At 47.8% G+C, this 16,825-nt stretch overlaps 1 long non-coding RNA gene across 2 annotated transcripts; it reads left to right on the top strand.

Moving 5' to 3' along the window:
• The first annotated feature begins 3,991 nt into the window (after positions 1-3,991).
• LOC120920677 lies at positions 3,992-4,871 on the top strand. Of its 2 annotated transcripts, none has more exons than XR_005744758.1 (4): positions 3,992-4,099; positions 4,241-4,380; positions 4,467-4,624; positions 4,832-4,871. It is a non-coding gene; the product is annotated as an uncharacterized LOC120920677 (long non-coding RNA). The 2 variants fall into 2 exon arrangements; XR_005744759.1 differs by having other exon boundaries at positions 3,993-4,099; positions 4,508-4,624.
• The last annotated feature ends 11,954 nt before the right edge of the window (positions 4,872-16,825 follow it).

Below are 16,825 nucleotides of genomic sequence, written 5' to 3' on the forward strand. Positions count from 1 at the left end.
CTCTCGCTCCAGATGATATTTTACAATACCAGCAAGTTAAAAAGGCGCTGCTAACCCGATACGCCGTAACGCCAGAAGCCTACCGCCGGCGCTTCCGGGAGTCCAAGAAGATGGCTGTGGACTCCCACATGGAATGGGCCAACCAGTTACAAAGGATGGCATCCCTTTGGGTCCAAGGGTGCAAGGCCAACACCGGGGAGGAAGTATTGCAGCTGTTCCTAATGGAACATTTCTTCCAAGACCTGGCCGCAAACATACAAGACTGGGTACGAGATCGCCGTCCCGCTAACTTAAGCGAGGCGGCTCGGCTAGCAGATGAGTACGCGGAAACAAGGAAAGTAAGCCAGGGTACTACACGGCTGGCTCATAGGGTAGAACCGCGTACTCCAACCGTCACCCCACGCCCCGAGTTTCCGGCTCCAGTTCCACCACATCCTCAGGGGCCTAGCAACTACCCCCGGGATTCGCATAGGGTGACGTGCCATCACTGCAGCGACACGGGACATATTGCTCGTTATTGCCCTTTGAGAGCTACAAATAACAATTGGAGACGCACAACACCCAACACAGAGGTCACTCCATCACGTCCCTCTGCGGCCCACTGCCTGGAGACCGAGGGGGGCCCTGAGGAATGTCTGGGAATTTGGTATGAGGCAGACCCAATACAAGCGGCCTCTCCGGATAACCGTCAGCATCACCGTCAGGAGGTACGGGTGAATGGACAAGTAGCACAAGGCTTAAGAGATTCCGGGACTACTATCACTCTGATTCAAAAACATCTGGTAAAACCAGAGAACGTGTCCACTCGCACAGTTGCCGTCCGGGTCGCAGGGGGTGCTGTATTTCGCGTACCCACCACCCGGGTGCACTTAGACTGGGGAGCCGGGTCAGGAAAGACCACAGTTGGTATCATGGACAACCTACCTGCCGAGGTGGTGCTGGGCAACGACATTGGCCCTCTGACTTCGGCTTTTTTACCTACACCTGCTGCTGCTTGTCCCGTGACCACCCGCGTTGCTGGAATCAACCCGCTTGCTGCTGAGAACCGGGTAAGACTACCTTCCCCGACATGTACTGTAGATCCGGCACAATATCACAGTCTAAAATGGGAATGTGACAAGTTGGCCAGTGAGAAATCAGAGATGCAACGACACTATGTCATGTATTATGAGATGTCCCGTGGCTTGAACATTGAAATGCACAAACAGGCGGAAATTGTCAAAAGATTAAATGGGATTTGCATCCAGGTGGTGCCGTATTTGTCCCAAGAGCATCAGCAACAGGTTTTGGGAGTCATTGAGAGAGCAAAGCAAGTGACTGTTCCAGAATTGAATTCTATTCTTCACCGTCACCATCAGCTACCGACCTGGTAAGCCAATGAGAAGGCCGACGGACTGTCCAGGCAAACGGAACTTTTACCCTAACAGCAGACCGGACATCCCCAAGTTGATCCGAAAAGGATCAATCCGGGTCTGCCGGAGTGTTCCACAAAGGGGGAGTAGTGTAACGGACACATGCATGCTGCCGAGACAGTTATAATCTTCGTGCAGGGGGACTACAAGGAACTGCATGGCTTGTCACCATTGGATGTACCACATTGTATTCTGAGCTCAAAGGGTTAATTGGACAAGTTTCTTTTCATTGTTGAATGCTAATGTACTCTTCGCATAGATAATGAACTCTTCTTTTGTGTGCAGGTAAACAGCCCCCCTGTGAGGTGTATGCTGATGGGGATTATGTGTGAGTGATAATTGTTTTAAAGGTTAATTGAATTCTATGTGCCTGGCCAGGAAATGTTAAGTGGGGTGAGGTGCCGAAGCGGCTAGAAACTGGTCAAGTGATTAATTCAAGGAGATGTCATTGTTTCAGGGGGTCTGTGTTGAAGCCCCCTACTGGGAAAAGGGGAGGGCGGAAACTGTCATTGTTCTTGTAACAGTTGTAACCAGATATAAGGAGGTGAAATATGCCAAATAAAGTCAGTCTACTGGACCCTTCAAACGTAGCACGTCTCGTTTCTTGGAAGGGCGTTCGATGGGAGATACCGGCGGTACCTGCATATCGCAGCTTGCCAGGGAAAAGGACGTCTCAAACGGCTGAGACCCTCACACCAGTGGGTAGCCGTTACACCGTTATTTCGTATTTTGTGCCCGAAACTCAATTTGGATTCGTACGAAATACGAATTTTCGTTAGATTCGTTCACTTTTCATAACAATTACCAACATTCGTTATGATGAAGAAATAATACGTTTTGTGGACAAATATCAATAGTCACAGGCACCTCACCCCAATGATAAGAAAAAATTAGAAGAGGAGGGAAAAAAGGGGTAACCAAAAGGACCCCGGGGCTTTTGAATGGTGCAAATAGATAATCAGACAAAAGTTGATTATAAAATTGGAAAATATAATTTATTACAAAAATAATTAATATGCCATAAATACGATAAATTTGAAATACATCTCGATTAAATACGTGATATCAAGACGAAGCATTGTTTAAGTCAGCTCTACATGTTTCACTCCGACGAGTTTCTTCAGGAGCTTTCAGACATACAATGCTAAATATCAGAAGAAAAGACAACAAGACATATAATTAAATGACTGTAAAAACAATCATTTATATATCAATACATTTTAGTAAATAATGTCAAAAAAGGGAAAAAATATTGATCATGAATACATCAGTTATTGTAGATAATGCATGCTCAAGGATCTCAACTATATATAAACAAGGGCCAGAAGTAAAAACAATAATATTTACTTACCAAAAAGGTAAAACAGCAAAAGACAGCAGACCATACAGGAAGGAACCAGAGTCCTCAGGGAAAACAGAACAGCTCAGGAGAACCACAGCAGGATTTTAAGCCATTAATGGAATACATCTGAAAAATCAGGAAAGCACATGTGGAAACACATATGCAAACTACTCTCAGTTGTATTATACAACAGGGGGTGAAGAAAAAATACACTCCAAAATTTTATAATGAAAAATATATATGTAATATATATACCTGTCAATAGTAAGCAAAAATGCCTATTGTCAGTAGAGACAGTCTAATGTTTGCCATAGATATGGATTGAAGGAGGATAAAGGGGAAGGAGGACACTCTCACAGCCCCTCAAATAACCTGATCAAAAAGCGGCATCCGCTCTGTTGGAAAAAAAGGGGAGAAATAATAATGTATATTGTGAGTAAATAGGGATAGTTATGTGCCAAAAAATGCACAGAGCAACAAATCCCTAATGCTCACAGTGTGTTAGCACAAAGCCAAACAGCTTGTGAGGTAAATATCTGATTGGGACGAAGTCCAAAGATGAAAAGGCAGGGCCACCTAGATAGCTGTGCATGCAGCAGCCTTTCCTTGCATAAATTAGGTCTGGTCTCAGCTGGAGCGCCTAAACACAGCGCTTAGGCTTTAGATCTGCCACCACGGCGATGATTGACCAATCAGAGCGCCGCGGTGCAGACACGTGACCAGGGCGTCAGCAGAAAGAAAAACATCCACCCAGCTGACAAGCTCAGCTGGTCCCAATGTAGCCAAAAGTAGGACGGCACACACGAGACCAAGAAAAAGGTCTCTGTGGGCGGTCCAAAAGCGATCGGCGCCATTTTGGAGGCTGGAAAAGTTTCCAGTACAAGATAGCTGGAAGACAAATGGAATAGACAGCGCAAAAGCGCTGAAAAAACAAAAGCTTGAGTTTTTTGTTTTTTCAGCGCTTTTGCGCTGTCTATTCCATTTGTCTTCCAGCTATCTTGTACTGGAAACTTTTCCAGCCTCCAAAATGGCGCCGATCGCTTTTGGACCGCCCACAGAGACCTTTTTCTTGGTCTCGTGTGTGCCGTCCTACTTTTGGCTACATTGGGACCAGCTGAGCTTGTCAGCTGGGTGGATGTTTTTCTTTCTGCTGACGCCCTGGTCACGTGTCTGCACCGCGGCGCTCTGATTGGTCAATCATCGCCGTGGTGGCAGATTTAAAGCCTAAGCGCTGTGTTTAGGCGCTCCAGCTGAGACCAGACCTAATTTATGCAAGGAAAGGCTGCTGTATGCACAGCTATCTAGGTGGCCCTGCCTTTTCATCTTTGGACTTCGTCCCAATCAGGTATTTACCTCACAAGCTGTTTGGCTTTGTGCTAACACACTGTGAGCATTAGGGATTTGTTGCTCTGTGCATTTTTTGGCACATAACTATCCCTATTTACTCACAATATACATTATTATTTCTCCCCTTTTTTTCCAACAGAGCGGATGCCGCTTTTTGATCAGGTTATTTGAGGGGCTGTGAGAGTGTCCTCCTTCCCCTTTATCCTCCTTCAATCCATATCTATGGCAAACATTTGACTGTCTCTACTGACAATAGGCATTTTTGCTTACTATTGACAGGTATATATATTACATATATATTTTTCATTATAAAATTTGAGTGTATTTTTTCTTCACCCCCTGTTGTATAATACAACTGAGAGTAGTTTGCATATGTGTTTCCACATGTGCTTTCCTGATTTTTCAGATTTATTCCATTAATGGCTTAAAATCCTGCTGTGGTTCTCCTGAGCTGTTCTGTTTTCCCTGAGGACTCTGGTTCCTTCCTGTATGGTCTGCTGTCTTTTGCTGTTTTACCTTTTTGGTAAGTAAATATTATTGTTTTTACTTCTGGCCCTTGTTTATATATAGTTGAGATCCTTGAGCATGCATTATCTACAATAACTGATGTATTCATGATCAATATTTTTTCCCTTTTTTGACATTATTTACTAAAATGTATTGATATATAAATGATTGTTTTTACAGTCATTTAATTATATGTCTTGTTGTCTTTTCTTCTGATATTTAGCATTGTATGTCTGAAAGCTCCTGAAGAAACTCGTCGGAGTGAAACATGTAGAGCTGACTTAAACAATGCTTCGTCTTGATATCACGTATTTAATCGAGATGTATTTCAAATTTATCGTATTTATGGCATATTAATTATTTTTGTAATAAATTATATTTTCCAATTTTATAATCAACTTTTGTCTGATTATCTACAGGGAGTGCAGAATTATTAGGCAAGTTGTATTTTTGAGGATTAATTTTATTATTGAACAACAACCATGTTCTCAATGAACCCAAAAAACTCATTAATATCAAAGCTGAATATTTTTGGAAGTAGTTTTTAGTTTGTTTTTAGTTTTCGCTATTTTAGGGGGATATCAGTGTGTGCAGGTGACTATTACTGTGCATAATTATTAGGCAACTTAACAAAAAAAATATATATACCCATTTCAATTATTTATTTTTACCAGTGAAACCAATATAACATCTTAACATTCACAAATATACATTTCTGACATTCAAAAACAAAACAAAAACAAATCAGTGACCAATATAGGCACCTTTCTTTGCAAGGACACTCAAAAGCCTGCCATCCATGGATTCTGTCAGTGTTTTGATCTGTTCACCATCAACATTGCGTGCAGCAGCAACCACAGCCTCCCAGACACTGTTCAGAGAGGTGTACTGTTTTCCCTCCTTGTAAATCTCACATTTGATGATGGACCACAGGTTCTCAATGGGGTTCAGATCAGGTGAACAAGGAGGCCATGTCATTAGTTTTTCTTCTTTTATACCCTTTCTTGCCAGCCACGCTGTGGAGTACTTGGACGCGTGTGATGGAGCATTGTCCTGCATGAAAATCATGTTTTTCTTGAAGGATGCAGACTTTTTCCTGTACCACTGCTTGAAGAAGGTGTCTTCCAGAAACTGGCAGTAGGACTGGGAGTTGAGCTTGACTCCATCCTCAACCCGAAAAGGCCCCACATGCTCATCTTTGATGATACCAGCCCAAACCAGTACTCCACCTCCACCTAGCTGGCGTCTGAGTCGGACTGGAGCTCTCTGCCCTTTACCAATCCAGCCACGGGCCCATCCATCTGGCCCATCAAGACTCACTCTCATTTCATCAGTCCATAAAACCTTAGAAAAATCAGTCTTGAGATATTTCTTGGCCCAGTCTTGACGTTTCAGCTTGTGTGTCTTGTTCAGTGGTGGTCGTCTTTCAGCCTTTCTTACCTTGTCCATGTCTCTGAGTATTGCACACCTTGTGCTTTTGGGCACTCCAGTGATGTTGCAGCTCTGAAATATGGCCAAACTGGTGGCAAGTGGCATCTTGGCAGCTGCACGCTTGACTTTTCTCAGTTCATGGGCAGTTATTTTGCGCCTTGGTTTTTCCACACGCTTCTTGCGACCCTGTTGACTATTTTGAATGAAACGCTTGATTGTTCGATGATCACGCTTCAGAAGCTTTGCAATTTTAAGAGTGCTGCATCCCTCTGCAAGATATCTCACTATGTTTGACTTTTCTGAGCCTGTCAAGTCCTTCTTTTGACCCATTTTGCCAAAGGAAAGGAAGTTGCCTAATAATTCTGCACACCTGATATAGGGTGTTGATGTCATTAGACCACACCCCTTCTCATTACAGAGATGCACATCACCTAATATGCTTAATTGGTAGTAGGCTTTCGAGCCTATACAGCTTGGAGTAAGTCAGACAACATGCATAAAGAGGATGATGTGGTCAAAATACTCATTTGCCTAATAATTCTGCACTCCCTGTATTTGCACCATTCAAAAGCCCTGGGGTCCTTTTGGTTACCCCTTTTTTCCCTCCTCTTCTCATTCGTTATGATGAATTTAAAAATCTGGACGCTTAAAGAGGACTAATAGTATCTGCTGTGCTCATTATGAGGGGTTCTCACCATCCCTGTGCTGACTTTCTGGGTTTGTACTTCTGCTGTGCTCATTATGAGGGGTTCTCACCATCCCTGTGCTGTGTTCCCGGGTCTGTACTTCTGCTGTGCTTATTATGAGGGGTTCCCACCATCCTTGTGCTGTGCTCATTATGAGGGGTTCCCACCATCCTTGTGCTGTACTCATTATGAGGGGTTCCCACCATCCTTGTGCTGTGCTCATTATGAGGGGGTTCCCACCATTCTTGTGCTGTGCTCATTATGAGGGGTTCCCACCATCCCTGTGCTGTGCTCATTATGAGGGGTTCCCACCATCCTTGTGCTGAGCTCATTATGAGGGGTTCCCACCATCCCTGTGCTGACTTCCTGGGTTTGTACTTCTGCTCTGCTCATTATGAGGGGTTCTCACCATCCTTGTGCTCTGCTCATTATGAGGGGTTCTCACCATCCCTGTGCTGTGCTGACTTCCCGGGGCTGTAGGGATGGTGGAAACCCCTCATAATGAGCACAGCACAGGGATGGTGGGAAACTGCCATTCCACTCCTTGTCAGTGAAGGGTGTGGTTGCTGGTTCCTTTGCTCCTGTGCTCCAGAGACCAGGGGCTAGAGTGGCTTCTCTGCCCCAGGAGGGATGCTGGATCCTGGGGAAGAGCCGGGCGGGGCCCCCCTGGATAGGCCTGTGGAAGATTCTGGGCCTACCCAAAGGAAAGATGAGTCCCTGTCAGCCTCCAGACAGAGGACTGTCAGTAAGTTGAAGCGGATTGAGAAGGAGGAGGAGAAATTGATGGTTTTGATGGCCGAGTTCAGAAAGAAAAAACAGATCTGTGCTAAAGTATACAGTAAGAAAAGACCGGCTCTGAGGCCTGAGCTGAAGGACCTGGAACAAGCTGTGAGGAAACAGAAGGATTTGCTGTATTCTCTGAAGGAGAAGAGCGGAATATTTAAAAAAATATATAAGAATGAGGAGCGATTTAATCGCATAAGAAGAGGAGCCGCTTCATGCATGGAGGATGGGGAAGCCAGCGAGGAGATGCAGGTGCAGGCACCTCTGACATTCGCTGAGCCCTCTGCCCCCTTCACACCCCAGCAATGTGGCACATCTCAGGAGGGTGAAGGTCCTGCCATGCTGGATTTCATAACCAAGTTGGAATCCCCTCCAGGTGCGGTTTCCCCGGATGGTGATGTCAAGATGGACACCGTTTCCAATCCTGTGGAGAGAGCAAGATCCACCATGGAGTCTGCAGCAGCTGAGGGAAGCTCTGATCCCAGCCATAAAATCGCACAGGTGACAACCCAGCAAGCAGGTACAGTGTGTGTGCAGGATGGTGGTGGGAACTTTATTAATGACAATAAGCTTGCTGAGGGTTGTAGTGCTGCAGGCAGTCAGCCCATGGACAATGTACAGCATACACCTGATAAAAACTGCCAGTCTGCAGAAAGGTCCATGGACAATACAGTGACTTTGCCTGGACCAGGCACAGCGGCTGTACCTGCGAATAATGGAGGAGATGCTGGGTGCAATAGTGCCACAACTCTGCAGAAGTCTGCATTGGACAGGACTGGAGCTGTGTGTACAGAGCGGGGGGAGGGGGTGGGTCCTGCCTCTGCTAATACAATCCCAGCTGAATCAGACGCTTTGCCGGCAGGTGTGACTGTGTCTAAGGACAGGACTGCAAGTACTGGGGGTGGAAGGAAATCCTATGCTGGTGTTGCTGCTGCAGGATCTGGGAAGGGGGAACAAGCAGGGAAGGAGCATGGGAATGGGTTGTCTTCCTCCCTGTTTAAAAGGAGGAATGTTGTGCAGCTGAGGTGGGAAGGCGGTGGAATCCCCCCACACAGGAGGGCGGTGGTAGATAAGATTCTACAGATGGGGTTCACGCCCGCAGATATCTTCGCCCTGATCAGTCCGGCAGGTTCCTATGAGTATGATTTGTCCTTTCTCCGCCCGGAGTCTTTGGACATATTTTGGGAGAAGTATGAGCACGTGTGTAGGGGCCTGCCGGACTGGAAGGGGCTCATGCCCAAACTTGTCTCCCGCCAGCCCCTCATTAAAGTGGTCACGATTCTGGTCCGTAATGAGTCCATACCACCGGGGGATCTATGTATATGGCTGAGGAGGTATGGAGACGTCCTGGGCCCCCTAAAGAAGATTCTGGATGATCGGGGAATATGGACGGGGGGATGGTCTGCTCAGTTAAAACTAAAGATCGTTGATAATGTCGTCCAACATCTGCCATCCTCGGCTTTCCTGGGGAGGGACAGGCTGACCATCTTCTATCCGGGCCAGCCAAAGCTGTGCAATAAATGTGGAGACAAGAGTCACCTTGCGTCCTCCTGTCCAGTGATGAAGTGCTCTCTGTGCCAGGGTATAGGACATCTGGCTAAGGATTGTAACCTCATAAGGTGCAATCTGTGCAATGCGGTGGGGCATCCTTATAGCCAGTGTCCTGAGGCAATGCACAATAAGCCTGAGCTCATGAGAGAGTTCTTCCGCCTGGACATGGAGGATGCTCGGAGCTCAACAGCTGGAGGGCCTGTGAGTCCATCTGAGTCTGTGCCAATTCCCAATGTGTCCGTGGTGCCCCAGACTGTGCCAATTCCCAATGTGTCCGTGGTGCCCCAGACTGTGCCAATTCCCAATGTGTCCGTGGTGCCCCAGACTGTGCCAATTCCCAATGTGTCAGTGTCTTCCCAGTCTGTAGGTAAGGTGTCAGTTGCAGAGAATGTGTCCAATCCTTCTGTGTCTTCTAAAATTGCAGAGGCAGCAAGAGGTGCTGGTGCATCAGGTGCGGTGCCAGTCCCCCTCCCTCGATGCTGCAGGGTTCCTGTTAAGGATCGTGGTGTGCAGAGGAGTGGGGAGGACGGTGAAGAGGCTGGCCTGGTGGTAGATAAGGGAAGGGAGTATGGGGGGGAGGGGGGTGAAGGGTGTGGGGAGGCTGCTGACTCCGGGTTGTCCAAGGATGATATGGAGTGGTTGGAGGATAAAAGGAGGAGAGGCAAAAAGAAGGGGAAAAAAGGAGGTACAGTTACCTTAAGTCCTGAGGTTTTGCCTTTGGCGAATAAATTTACGGTACTGTCTGAGGATGACTATGAATGGGACTCGTTCAGTTCTGCATCCTCTATGGATGAAGAGTGCCAGGGTGCAACGAAGCGCGCTGGTTCTCCAGGGAGAGGGAGTAGCCAGGCTGGGAAACAGCCTCAGCCACCTTAATGGCAGTTCCCACTCACTTTATATAAAAGGCGACATGCATGGTGATGCTCTTTAGTCTGGCTCTCCCGTAGGGATTATGTTGTGCGCAATTTGGTTTGCACCGTTTATTATGTTCTTGTGTTTGTTTCTGTTTTGTATAGTCATATTCAATTGTTTTGTAAATATGTTTTATTTATTATGGTTTTATTGGATATAAGTTTTTGTTTGTAAGATTTTTTCAATAAACAAAATTAACCCCTCATAATGAGCACAGCACAGGGATGGTGGGAATCCCTCATAATGAGCACAGCACAGGGATGGTGGGAACCCTTCATATGGGGTTCCCACCATCCCTGCACTGACTTCCTGTGGCTGTACTCCTGCTGTGCTCATTATGAGGGGTTCCCACCATCCCTGTGCTGTGCTGCTTTGGCCCCGGCACCCCGCATCGGCCCCGGCACCCCGCATCGGCTCCGGCACCCCGCATTGGCCCCCGGCACAGCAACCCGCATCGGCACCCCGCATCAGCCCCTGTACCCCGCATCGGCCCCGGCACAGCACCCCGCATCGGCCTGACACACCCCCCACCAGCCCCGGCCCCCTGCATCGGCCCCGGCACCCTGCATTGGCCCCGGCACACCGCATGGGCCCCAGCACCCTGCATCGGCCTCCGGCCCCCCGCATCGGCCTCCGGCCCCCCGCATCGACCCCGGCACCCAGCATCGGCCCTGGCACAGCACCCCGCATCGGCCCTGGCACAGCACCCCGCATCGGCCCCGGCACCCCCGCATCGGCCCCGGCACCCCGCATCGGCCCCAGCACCCCGCATCGGCCCAGGCACATCGCATCGGTCCCTGCACACTGCAGCACACCGCATCGATCCCCGCTACATGGATGCATTTGACGGGCACAGCGGATGCGCTTGATGGGCACAGCGGATGCGCTTGACGGGCACAGTGGATGAGTTTGACGGGCACAGCGTTTGGCACAGTGGATGCATTTGATGGGCACAGTGTTTGGCACAGTGGATGCATTTGACGGGCACAGTGTTTGGCACAGTGGATTCATTTGACGGGCACAGTGTTTGGCACAGTGGATGCATTTGATGGGTACAGCAGATGCGCTTGATGGGCGCAGCGGATGCGCTTGATGGGTGCAGCGGATGCACTTGACGGGCAGAGTGGATGCGTTTGATGGGCACAGTGTTTGGCACAGTGGATGCATTTGATGGGCACAGTGGATGCATTTGACGGGCACAGTGTTTGGCACAGTGGATGCATTTGATGGGCACAGTGTTTGGTACAGTGGCTGCGTTTGCTGGCAGAACAATTATTTGTATGGGGTACATGACATTGCACAGGTGACTTGCTATTGCACGCCCCCCCTCCCCCCTCGCCAAGCTCTGCTGTATCTGTCCCTCCCAGCAACTCTCCACCTCTGCCCGCCCCCTCAAATCTATAATACAGCACAAGCGTGCATTCTGGGCGTGGGGGTGGGCGGGGCCGTTGTGGTATTAACATCCCTCCGCCTTCGCCCCCCCCCCCCCTCCGCCTCCTCCCCCGCCCCCCTCTGCCTGCTCGAGAGAGGTTTTCAAGTGCGGCTTGCACTCGCGCATGCGCGGTAGAGCCCCGCGATTCGACGGACGAGAATCCTAATGCTGGAATTGATCTCCCAGGAGGTATAGCGGCGGCGGCGGGGGGGGGGTAGCTCAGCCTCCCGCCGCGGCGGGGGCGATTTTCAATCATCAACAACACAGTGAGTTTTAAAACCAAAAAAAAAATAATGTGCCAAATGTGTTTCAGGTGACACAGGAGCAGGCGATGCACAGGACTTAAAAAAGAGGGTGGAACTCCGCTTTAAGTTCCCAAAAAACAGATTACAAGCTATGATAAAAATACAACTTGTATTCACATAATAACTCCACCTATACTGCAAATCACACGCTATAATAACGCCACATAAAGTAAATCACACTACCTGTAAATTTACAATCAAATATCAAACATAATTACCATAAAGTATTTTTTTACTTTTGTATTTACTGTTCCTTTAAGAAACACCCTATTGAAATAATAAAATAAAAAACAGACATTAAGCAGTACACTGCATTTATAAAAAAAAAATTTACTTACAGAAAAAAGTTTTTACCACCCGGGGCGGATCCTATATCTGCCCCCCCCCCCCACGGTAAAATTGAAAAACCCCACTGTGCCCCCTGTATCCTTCAATATCTCTGTCACTACTGTGTACCCCTCTCCACAACTGCACCACTTGACCCCTTTATATTACACAGCACCCTGCATCACTTTACATTACACAGCCCCCCACAGCTCTAGACACCTATATGTTACACAGACACCCCCCTAACAGTTCTGGACCCCCTGCATGTTACGCAGACCCCCCCTACAGTCTCCCCCTACAGTGCAGACCCACCCCCCTACAGTCTCCCCCTACAGTGCAGACCCCCCCTTACAATACAGACCCACCCCTACAGTGCAGACACCCCTCCCCTACAATACAGACCCCTCCTTACAATACAGAACCCCCTCTACAATACAGAACCCCCTCTACAATACAAATTCACCCCTACAGAGCAGACCCCCCCTACAATACAGATCCACCCCTACAGTGCAGACCCCCCTACAATACAGACCCCCCCCACAATACAGAACCCCCTCCCCCTACAATACAGAACCCCCCTACAATACAGAACCCCCCCCACAATACAGAACCCCCCCCACAATACAGAACCCCCCCCACAATACAGAACCCCCCCTACAATACAACCCCCCACAATACAGAACCCCCTCCCCCCTAAAATACAGACTCCCTCTACAATGCAGAACCCCCTCCCCCTTACAATACAGAACCCCCTCCCCCTACAATACAGTACCCCCCACAATACAACCCCCCCCAATACAGAACCCCCCTACAATACAGAACCCCCCCACAATACAGATCCACCCCTACAGTGCAGACCCCCCTACAATAGAGAACCCCCTCCCCCTACAATACAGAACCCCCTCCCCCTACAATACAGAACCCCCTCCCCTCTACAATTCGGAACCCCCCCACAATACAGAACCCCCCTACAATACAGAACCCCCCTACAATACAGAACCCCCCCACAATACAGAACCCCCTCCTATAATACAGAACCCCCCCTACAATACAGATCCACCCCTACAGTGCACAACCCCCCCTACAATACAGATCCACACCTACAGTGCAGACCCCCTACAATACAGAACCCCCCACAATACAGAATACCCTCCCCCTACAGTACAGAACCCCCCCACAACACAGAACCCCCTCCCCCCTACAATACAGCAGAAACCCCCAAAATACAGAACCCCCCCCACAATACAGACCCCCCACAATACATAACCCCCTCCTTTTAATACAGAACCCCCCCCTACAATACAGATCCACCCCTACAGTGCAGATCCCCCTACAATACAGAACCCCCCCCCACAATACAGAATCCTCTCCCCCCTTCAGTACAGAACCCCCCCACAGTACATACCCCCTCCCCCCTACAATACATAACCCCCCACAATACAGAACCCCCTCCCCCCTACAATACAGAACCCCCCCCACAATACAGACCCCCCCACAATACAGGACCCCCCTCCCCCCTACAACACAGACACCCCCCCTTCAGACCTGGCACTTGGTCATCTGAGCCACGTGCTGCACACACAGCACAGGACGGAAAATGGGGGAGGCGGCTGCACTGCTCGGCTGTGTGTGTCACGGTCTGGAGTCAGGCTCAGAGGCAAATTGCTATAGCAGTGACAGAACAGGTATACAGACAGTACAGTAGTCCAGGAACAGGCCGAGGGTCAAACACAGGTGGTTGCAGATTGGGATCAGGCAATAGAGAAGTCCAGGAACAGGCCAAATGTCAAACACAGGTGGTTGCAGATACAATGGCAGCAGAGCAGACAAATGGCAAGGCACTGGCTGGGAAGGCACAATAACCTGGCAAAGAGGAAGTGCAGAGACAAGGCTTTTATAGGAAGTCTGTGGGAGGAGCAAGGGGTTCAAGGTTCAATGCAATCAAGACACAAGGCAGGAATGTTCAATGGATCAGATGGGTTTGTCCAGCAGATCAGACAGGGAGCTGTCCAGCATCCCAGATAGCTCAGTGAGAAGGTTCACTGCCAGACACAGATGAGGTCCCAGGTTCAAGTCCAGGTCCTGACAGTGTGACTGTGAGAGTCACAGGCAGCCGAGACTCAGACCCGCGGCGCTGCACAGGGAAGGAGGATCATTGCGGCCGGGTCCCTGGTGTGCTGACGGCTCGCTCGGATGCGGCTTGCACACCCCCCCCCCCTGCAAAGCCAGGCTTCAGCCTGCCGCTGCCTCACTGTCACCACGCACGGCATGCCACCCGGTGCCCGCTATTCTTTCCCTAAACTCGTCAGAGTTGAGGGAAAGATGGATGGTGCTAAATACAGGGATATTCTTGAGCAAAACCTGTACCACTCTGTGTGTGATTTGAGGCTACGATTGTGGTTCACTTTCCAGCAGGACAATGACCCCAAACAAACTGCTAAAGCAACACTTGAGTGGTTTAAGGGGAAACATGTAAACGTGTTTGAATGGCCTAGTCAAAGCCAAGACCTCAATCCAATAGAAAATCTCTAGTCAGACCTAAAGATTGCTGTTCACAAGCACAAACCATCCAACATGAAGGAGCTGGAGCCAGGGCCGGATTAACATAGGGGCTATTGAAGCTGCAGCTCCAGGCCCCTTTCTCAAGAAAGGCCCATTTGCCCCAAAAAAAAAAGAAAAGAAAAATCAAAAAGAAAATTTTGACTTCGAGGGTTGTAGCTCGGCACCCAGCACAGTCACAGAGACTATTTGGGGGGTAGGTAGCTAAAGACCTACCCCACCACTGGTTATAATATGGGGTTGCTATCATGTATGGCTCAGGAGATACGAGGCTGCTTGCGGAGCCCGTCAGAAGCTACATACAGTTTAAATACAAATTGACACACTCTGCAGCAGACTAAGAGGATGAGATCACAGTGCTTATAATTATTTGTATATTACTTATGGTAATTAACTCCTTGCCACCCAGGCCAATTCTGACACCTCTCTTCTACATGTAAAAATCATCATTTTTTTGCTAGAGAATTACTCAGAACCCTCAAACATCATATATATTGTTTTAGCAGACACCTTTTGGAATAACATGGTGTTATTTGCAACTTTTTATGTTGCACAGTATTTGTGCAGCAATTTTTCAAATGTTTTTTTTTTTGGAAAGAAACGGTTTCATTCATAAAAAAACTCCAAAAAAATTTAGCACGATTTTTTTTGTATAGTAAGCGATGCTTTACATTTTTTTACATGTTTAGAGTTACAGAGGAGGTTTAGTGCTAGAATTATTGCTCTCGCTCTAACGATCCTGGCGTATGTAACCTGTGTGTATCCGGCTCTGATACTAGCCAGTGCCTACCCAGCCACTGAATAGTATCTCTCCCCAGCCTGTCCCCAAACAACATCTTACCTGTTGACCTGTGGATTGGGGAATCACTCCTGCAGTGTTATTGTGTTCTGCCAGTGCGTACAATGATCAGTGTTGCTAACTATAGCTGGCTGCACTGATTGTTTTGGGAAAAACCTGACAGGCTGGTTGTACTCAAGTCGGATAATATGTTGACTTGTGTAAAACCAGCTAGCCCATACGTAGATCATCTATGGCTGGTCTCTGCCTAATTGGTGTAATTTCAATCCATGTATTAACCACTTTTTCCTTCTCAAATTCCTTCATCCTCCTCACCTGTAGATAGTGCCCACTGTAATACTCTACATACTTCTCTCCTGTACATACAGTTTACTGTCATACCCTCCACACTCCTCTCCTATACATAGTGCACACTGTCATACCCTCCACTCTCCTCTCCTGTACATACTGCTCACTGTCATACACTCCATACTCCTCTCCTATACATACTGCCCACTGTCATACCCTCCACACTCTTCTCCTGTACATAGTGCCCACTGTCATACCCTCCACACTCCTCTCCTGTACATACTGCCCACTGTCTGTCGTATCCTTCCCACTCTTCTTCTGTACATACTGGATTCTGTTACTTAGGTCACTTGCCTTGGCCGGGCTGCGTTGATGTCACTTCCATGCATGCTCATGCGCATCCTCTCTCTCTCATCCCCTTTCTCTCTCATCCTCCCTCCCTTACCCCTCTCTCTCTTTCATCATTCCTCTCTCTCTTTAATTTAATTTGTTATAACAAAAAATTTGTTTGCATTTTTATTTATTTATTTATTCTTTATAAAAGGCCCCACCAAAATCCTCAGCACCAGGCCCATGATGATCTTAATCTAGCCCTGGCTGGAGCAGTTTTGCAAGGAGGAATGGACAAAAATCCCAGGGGTGAGCTGTGATAGCCGCAAAAGGTGGCTGGGGGTGAATTAGGAGTGAAAATAGTTATGCACATTGACTTTTTCTTTTATTTTACCCTATTTGTTTTTTGCTTCACAATAATAAAAAAAAAAAAATCTTCAAAGTTGTGGGCATGTTCTGTAGATGAAATGATGCAAATCCTCAAACAATCCATGTTAAGTTGTGAGGCAACAAAACATGGAAAATGACAGGGCAGGGTGAATATTTTTGTCTCTCTTCTCTTTCATTAAATCGCAGACTCTGGACATGCCTGTTATACACATATATACTAAACATAAACAAACGTGTAATTTATAAATGACAATAATTATATTTGTTTAAATTAACATAAACATATATAATAAACCTATATATCACACGAGTTCCACCAGAAAGTCTAACCAAGGCAAACACTGGGGTTGCTGCCCCTTTTACACATATTACTGCGGCTTGTGTCTAAGGATGTTGAACCATGAGAGCCACCGTAGGCAGCAAC

Source organism: Rana temporaria, chromosome 13, assembly GCF_905171775.1.
Source record: "Rana temporaria chromosome 13, aRanTem1.1, whole genome shotgun sequence".
Classification (NCBI taxonomy): domain Eukaryota; kingdom Metazoa; phylum Chordata; class Amphibia; order Anura; family Ranidae; genus Rana; species Rana temporaria.